General features: G+C 36.9%; 1 pseudogene; it reads left to right on the top strand.

Annotated features, from left to right (window-relative positions):
- Positions 1-2,120: 2,120 nt before the first annotated feature.
- On the top strand, positions 2,121-2,463 carry LOC100479653 (annotated as a pseudogene).
- Positions 2,464-8,905: the final 6,442 nt, after the last annotated feature.

The raw sequence follows: 8,905 nt of genomic DNA, 5'->3' as shown, positions 1-8,905 counted from the left end.
CAATAGGGTAGGTTTACAGGGAACATACTTCAACATAGTAAAGGACATATGAAAAAAACCCACAGCTAACATCATATTCAAAGGTGAAAAACTGAGAGCTTTTCTTCTAAGATCAGGAACAAGACAAGGATGTCCACTTTCACCACTTTCACTCAACATAGTATTAGAAGTCTTGGCAACAGCAATCAACACAAAGAAATTGGAGGTATCCATATTGGTAAAGAAGAAGTTACTGGCATTATTTCCAGATGAAATAATACTATATATAGAAAATCCCAAAGATGCCAACAAAAAAACTACTAGCAGTAATAAATGAATTCAGCAAAGTGACAGGATACAAAATTAATACCCAGAAACTGGTAGCATTTCTATACCCTAACAGTGAAGTTACAGAAATAAAAATATTAAAAATCAACACTATTTACAATTGCACCAAAAAGAATAAAATAACTAGGAATAACGAAAGAGGTGAAAGACCAGCCCTCCAAAACCTATAAAATACTGATGAAAGAAATCGAAGATGACACAAATGGAGAGATATTCCATGCTTATGAATTGGAAGAACAATATTGTTTAAATGTCCATACTACCCAAAGCAATACAGAGATTTAATGCAATCCCTATCAAAATATCAATAGCATTTTTCACAAAACTAGAACAAATAACATTGAAATTTGTATGGAACCACAAAGACCCCAAATAGCCAGAGCATTCCTGAGAAAGAACAAGGCTGGAAGTATCACAGTCCCTGATTTCAAGATATAACGGAAAGCTGTAGCAATGAAAACAATATGGTACTGGCACAAAAATGAGTCACATAGGTGAATGGAACAGAACAGAGACCCCAGAGATAAACCCACACTTTTAGGGCCAATTAAACTATGAGAAACGAGGCAAGAATATACAATGGGGAACAGACAGTCTTTTTTTTTTTAAGATTTTATTTATTTATTTATTCGACAGAGATAGAGACAGCCAGCGAGAGAGGGAACACAGCAGGGGAGTGGGAGAGGAAGAAGCAGGCTCACAGCAGAGGAGCCTGACGTGGGGCTCGAACCCATAACGCCGGGATCATGCCCTGAGCCGAAGGCAGACACTTAACCGCTGTGCCACCCAGGCGCCCCGACAGTCTTTTCAATAAATGATGCTGGGAAAACAGGACAGCTACACGTAAAAGAGATGAGGGGAGTAGGGGAGGGGCTAGCCCGGTGAAGGGTATTAAGGGGGGCACATATTGCATGGAATACTGGGTGTTATACACAAACAATGAATCATGGAACACTACATCAAAAACTAATGATGTACTGTATGGTGACTAACATATTTAAAAAAAAAGAATAAAACCACACTATTTTCTAACACCATACACAAAAATAAACTCAAGTTGGATTAAAGTCCTAAATGTGAGACCTGAAACCATAAAAACCCTAGAAGAGAACACAAGCAATAATGTCTCTGACATCATCCATAGAAACATTTTTCCAGATATGTCTCTTACAGCAAGGGAAACATAAGCAAAAATAAACTATCAGGACTATAGCAAAATAAAAAATTTTTGCAGAGCAAAGGAAACCATAACAATCTACTAAAAGGGAAAAGATATTTGCAAATGTCACATTCAATAAGGGGTTAATATCCAAAATATATAAAGAACTTATATAACTTCACCCCCCCAAAAAAATCCCATTAAAAAATGGGCAGAGGACCTGAATAGACATTTGTCCAAAGAAGACATACAGATGGCTAACAGACACATGAAAAGTTGCTCAACATCACTAATCAGGGAAATCAGGGAAATGCAAATCAAAACCACAATGAGATATCATCTCATACCTGTTAGAATGGCTAAAATAAAAAAACACAGGAAATAAAGAGTGTTGATGAAGATGTGGAAAAAGGGAACTTCCGTGCAGTGTTGGTGGGAATGTAAATTGGTATGGCTACTATAAAAATAGTATGGAGGTTCCTTAAAAAATTCAAATTAGAGGCCCCAGTCACTGAGCCACCACCTCCCCCTTGAGTCCCCTTGCTTCCTGATGCTCCATTCCCCCCTACCCCCTGCCTTCTCCCACCACTGCCTTCCACAGGCCGTTTCCACTAAGGAAGAGGAATCATATTGTATGTCCGCTATCGAGAACCTCTAATCTTTTGACCCCTTTGCTGGTGCAAGTAAGGGTGATATCTGCTTCCGGCTGGCACTGAGGATCATATCCATATAAGAATTCAACAGAGAAATGGAAGAAACACCCTTACTACCGTCCAAGGGATTGCTGATGATTATGATAAAAAGAAACTAGTGAAGAACATGTTTAAGAAGAAATTTGCCTGCATGGTACTGTAACTGAGCATCCAGAATATGGAGAAGTAAGTCAGCTACAGGGCAACCAGTGCAAGAACATATCCTAGTTCCTGGTAGAGACTGGACTGGCTAAGGAAGACCAGCTGAAGTTTCATGGGTTTTAAGTGCTTTTGGCTGAAGCTTAAGTGAGGATTACCTTGCAATGAATAGAATTTCCCTTCTTTTTTTTTCTAAATTTTTTATTATGTTATTTTAGTCACCATACAGTACATTATTAGTTTCTGATGTAATGTGCTATGATTATTGTTTGCGTATAACACCCAGTGCTCCATGCAATACGTGCCCTCCTTAATACCCATCACTGGGCTAGCCCATCCCCTTTGAAACCCTCAGTTTGTTTCCCAGAGTCCATAGTCTCTCATGGTTCATTCCCCCTTCTGTTTGCCCCCCTTCATTCTTCCCTTCCTTCTCCTACCGATCTTAGAATTTCCCTTCTGTCCCTTGTCACAAGTTAAAAACCTCACAGCTTGTATAATGTTACCATTTGAGCTCTGCTTTTAACTTGTACTAGTTTAACTCCTTCATGCAATAAACTGAAAAAAGCCAAAAAAAATTAAAATAGAAATACCCTATGATCCAATAATTCCACTATTGGCTATATACACAAAGAAAATGAAAACACTAACTGAAAAAGATATATGCACCCCTATGCATATTGCAGCGTTATTTACAATAGCCAAGACATGAAAACAGCCTAAGTATTCATGAAGACATGAACGGATAAGGAAAATGTGATATACATACACACAACAGAATATTATACAATCATAAAAAGGATGACTTCATGCTAGTTGCAACAACATTAATGGACGGACCTAGAGGGTATTATGCTAAGTGAAATAAGTAAGGCTGAGAAAGACAAAAATCATATGATTCCATTTATGAAGAATAAACAAAACAAAAAGCAGAATCAGACCTATAAATGCAGAGAACAAGCTGATGGTTGCCAGAGGACAAGAGAGTAGATGGTTGGACAAAATGGATGCAGGGAGAAGGTAATACAGGTTTCCAGTTATAGTATGAGTAAGTCATGGGAATAAAAGGCAAAGCATAAGGGACAGTCAACGATATTGTAATAGTGATGTAACAGAACAGATGGTAGCAACATATGTGGTGAACACAGCATAATGAATAAACTTGTAAAATCACTAAAATTGCAAACCTGAAACTAATGTGACATTGTATTTCAGCTCTATTCAAAATAAAAATTTTAAGTATAAAAAAAATCAATTGACGTCACAGAAATACAAAGGATCACAAGAGAATACTACAAAAAATTACATACCAACAAAATGGACAACCTAAAAGAAATGTAAATACCTAGTAGCATACAGCCTTCTAAAACAGATTCAGGAGGAAATAGAAAATGTGAAAAGACTAATATGAAACTGAACTGGTAATTTACAAAGTACCAAAAAAATAAGTTTATGACCATATTGATTCACATGTGAATTGTACCAAACATTTCTTCATTTATTTTTAAATATTTTATTTATTTATTTGACATACAGAGAAAGAGAGAGGACAAGCAGGGGGAACAGCAGGCAGAGGGAGAGGGAGAAACAGGAAAACTTACAAATACATTCTATAAGGTTAGCCTTTCCCTGATACTGAAAGTAGACAAAGACACTACACACACACACACGCACAAACTACAGGCCAATATCCCTGATGAACACAGATGCAAAAATCCTCAACAAAATATTAGCAAGCCAAATTCAACAATACATTAAAGGATCATCCACCACAATCAAGTGGGATTTATTCTAGGGATGCAAGCATCGTTCAACATTTGCAAATCAATCAATATCATATACATATCAACAAATCAAGGATAAAAATCATATAACCATCTCAATAGATGTAGAAAAAGAATCTGATAAAATTCAGTGACATTCATGATAAAAACTCTCAACAAAGTGGATTTAGAGGGAACATAGATCAACATAGTAAAGGCCATATATAAAAGCCCACAGCTAACATCATACTCAATTTCTTCTAAGAAAAGGAACAGAGATGTTCACTCTTACCACTTTTATTTAACAGAGTACTAGAAGTGATAGCCTAGCCATGGCAATCAGACAAGACAAAGAAATAAGAAAAAACTGTATTGGTAAAGAGGAAGTTAACTATACAATTTGCAGATGACATGATACTATACAGAGAAAGCCTTAAAAAAAAACCCATGAAAAAGCTTCTAGAAGTAATTACTGAATTCAGTAATTGCAAAACACAAAATTAATAACAAGAAATCAATAGCATTTGTATACACTGGTAATGAAATAGCAGAAAGAGAAATTAAGAAAACAGTTCCATTTACAAGTACACCAAAAAGAATAAATTTAACCAAAAAGTTGAAAGACCTGCTCTCTAAAAACTATAAAACACTGATAAAAGGAATTAAAGATGACACAAAAAAGTGGAAAGAGAGTCCATGATCATGAATTGCAAGAAACAGCATTGTTGAAATGTCCATAATACCAAAAGCAATACAGATATTTCATGCAATCCCCATCAAAACACCAACAGCATCTTTCACAAAACTAAAACAAATAATGCTAAAAGTTGTATGGAAGCACAAAGGACCCCAAGTAGCCAAAGAAATTTTGAGAAAGCAAAACAATGCTGGAAGTATCACAATCCCAGATTTCATGATATACTACAAAGCTGTAGTAATCAAAGCACTACAGTACTGGCAGAAAAATGGACACACAGACCAAGGGAACAGAATAAAGAGCCCAGAAATAAATCCATATGTTTATGGTCAAGTAATCTACAACAATGGAGGGAAGAGTACACAATGGGGAAAAGGCAGTCTCTTCAACTAATGGTGTTGGGAAAACTGGACAAAAACTGCAAAAAAACCCCAAAACTGGACCACTTTCTTACACCATACACAAAAATAAATCAAAATGGATTAAAGACCTCAATGTGAGATCTGAAACCATGAAATTCCTATAAGAAAGCACAGGCAGGAATTTTTTGAGATCAGGTGTAGAAACATATTTCTAGATATGTCTCCTCTGCCAAGAGAAACAAAATGAAAAATTACTGGGACTATACCAGGGTAAAAAGCTTTTGCAATGTGAAGGAAACTATCAACAAATAAAAAGGCAACCTATTGAAGAGGAGAAGATAATTGCAAACAATATATCTGATAAGGGGTTAATACCGAAAGTGTATAAAGAATGTATACAACATCAACACCAAAAAACCTCTATAGAATCCAATTTAAAAAATGGGTAGAAGACCTGAATAGACGTTTTTCCAAAGATAACATACAGATGGCTAATGGACACATGAAAAGATGCTCACCATCACTAAACACTAGAGAAATGCAAATCCAAACCACAATGATATATCACTTCACACCTCAGAATAGCTCAAATCAAAAAGACAAGAAATAACAAGTGTTCATGAGACTGTGGAGAAAAAAAACCCTTGTGTTCTGGTGGTGGGAATGTAAACTGGCATAGCCACTGTAGAAAACAGTACAGAGGTTCCTCAAAAAATTAAAAATACAAATGCCATGTGATCCAGTAATTTCATTACTGGGTATTTACCCAGTGAAAATAAAAACACTAATTCAAAAAGACGTAGGCACCCTATGTTTACTGCAGTATTATTTACAATAGCCAAGACATGGATGCAACCTGAGTGTCCACAGATACACAAATAGATAAGGAAAATGTGGTATATATACTAATCAAGGATTACATAGCCACAAAAAAGGATGAGATCATACCAGTTGTGATGACATGGATGGACCTATAAGATATTATGATGCGTGAAATAAGTCTAAAGGAGAAAGACAAATACCATATGATTTCATTCATATTTGAAATCTAAAGAAAAACAAATGAATAAACAAATAAACAAAAAGAGTCGGGCCTATAAATACAGAGAACAAACTGATGGTTGCCAGAGGGGAAGGGTGGTGGGCAAAATGGGTGAATGTGAGTGGGAGATGTGGGCTTCCAGCTATGGAATGAGTAAGTCACAGGAATAAAAGGACAGCATAAGGAATATAGTCAATGATATTATAATAGCTTAGTAGGGTGACAGATGGTAGCTACACTTGCAGTGAGCATAACATAAGGCAGAAATTTATCAAATCACTATGTTGTACACCTGAAACTAATGTAATATTGTGTGTCAACTACATTCAAATAAAAATTTTTTTAAAATTCTGATTAAAAAATACATTGTCGCTACTCTCCTAGAACTTACATTCTTTTTTTCTTATGACTGTTTCTTTTATTTTTTTTTATTTTTTTTTGATGTAAAGTTCGATGATTCATTAGTTGTGCATAACACCCAGTGCACCATGCAATACGTGCCCTCCTTACTACCCATCACCAGCCTATCCCATTCCCCCAGCCCCCTCCCCTCTGAAGCCTTCAGTTTGTTTCTCAGAGTCCATAGTCTCTAACAGGAAATAGGCTCCATGAGTCAGGAAGTCAGGAAAGGCTTCTCCAATGGGATGATGGCTTGACTAAAATCTTTAGTGAGTAGGTATTGATGAGGTGACAAGAGAAGGCAAGAATATTCTGTGCATAGGGAATTCATGCAAAATGGCCTTGGGTGAGCAAGCGTCATAGGATTAGGCTCAAGAGGTTGGTAGAGACACATGTTAAGGACCTTGCTTTCTCCTATAGGAAGCAATGAAATGTTTTATGTGATAGAGGGACAAGATCAGATCTGCATTTCTAGAAGATCTGAAAGGTCACTTTAGTATAATATAATGAAAAACTACAGGATACATTAGAAGATCAGGCTACATCATTAAGAGGCAATTGCAGTGGTTCAGGCTGTCGATGATGGTTGTTTCATACAGGCTGATAGCAGCAGACTGAGAAAACAAAGTATTCGATTTGATATAAGGAAAGAGGAAGAGAAATATTCAAAGATGACTCATGGGATAAATTATTGTTGAATTATTTGTATGGCAATGGGTTCAGGGGTTCTACACAGCTTAGGAGACAAATCTTTGTGATGAAAAATGGAGACTATTTCCATTACCATGGGAAAGGACAAAGGACAGGTAAAAGAACAGGTAAACGTGTAAGTTCGGAGGCAGGAAGGTGGATGGATTTCCACGCAATTAATTTTGTTCACCATGAAGAGAGAGGTAAATTTAACTCCCGAGAATGAAGATGATCATGGTGAGGTGGTTAGTTTAGCAAAGTGAGAAAAGTTTGAAATGACGGCTGAATATAAGACTAGTCAAACTTAGAAAAATTTCTGGCCAACGGGCTTCTGATTTCAAATCAAATTTGATTTCATCAAATAAAAATCCTCTTGCATCATGCAGAAAACTATCACTCTCTCCATTCTTTTGGAAATTTCAACTAGATTTTAGAAGAAACACTGGGATAAATAGAAATAGGATAACATTTCTCTTTCTCTGCTATACTGAGTCTGGCACCTAGGAAAGAAAGGCATACATGTGCCAAACATTAAAATATTTATGCTGACTCAGTGCCATGGGGCCACATAAAAGGAAGTCACAAAATGTTTGCTTAAAATGAATTTTCCTAGAAGGGCAGATGAGCACTGGCAGAAGTAAGTAGATGAGATCTGGCAGAAACTCACAAATACCTCCTGAATAATGAAAGGTAAGGTTTGGAGGTGAGGGTGAGCTCTGGGAATGATTTTTGTTACTGAATTCAATAGCAATAAAAACACTCATAGTCAAATCCTGGAAGTCACCCAGTGAAAGCATCAAGGAGGGGACTAGAGGTGACCACATCAGTTATTTGGTACAATGGCAGGGGTATTTGCTATGGAAAGCTTAGGGATCTCAGAAATCATCACATATGGGGAAGAATCTAAACAGGGACAACATTCCTCACAACTCTCAATTTCTCCATCTCTCTGGCAGCCAAAGCTTTGAAATGTCTCTCATCTCATCTTCTAAAGTGCTACCTGGGTTCCAACTGCATCTAAGGCAATGTACTGTCCTCTGGGGGTCAAAGAGGTGTGCAGGAGGAATCCTCCTACAGGACGGGGAAAGACATCTGGAAACACACAGAGTGATCAGTAAAAGTCCAAAACTGAGTTAATGGAGAAAACACATTAAAAGATGCAACGGAACAACACAATGTAAAAAGTATCAGTTACAAACAGCACAAGTAAAAAATTAGAAAGCATGTGATATTTGATCACAGTACTGTTTAAGGAAATATGATTATAAGAAATAAGAGATAGGTGGATACCTGGGTAGCTCAGTCAGGTGAGCATCCATGTCTTGGTTTTGGCTCAGGTCATGATCTCAGGGTCCTGGGATTGAGCCCCACATTGGGCTCCATGCTTATCAGAGAGTCTGCCTGAGGATTCTCTCTCTCCCTCTCCCTCTGCCCCTCCCCCCTCAGATGTACTTGTGCTCTCTCAAATAAATAAATACTGAAAAAAAGAAACATGAGATAGGATATAAGATAGGGTAAGAGAGAAGAAAGTAGAAATTAAAAGAATATGTGCTCATGGTGTGAGATGCAAAACTAACCTAATACACATCCCATGTATACTAGATGTATCTAGAGAGGA

This window comes from Ailuropoda melanoleuca, chromosome X (genome assembly GCF_002007445.2).
Source record: "Ailuropoda melanoleuca isolate Jingjing chromosome X, ASM200744v2, whole genome shotgun sequence".
Lineage (NCBI taxonomy): Eukaryota > Metazoa > Chordata > Mammalia > Carnivora > Ursidae > Ailuropoda > Ailuropoda melanoleuca.
This window is presented reverse-complemented; position numbering and strand designations above follow the sequence as displayed.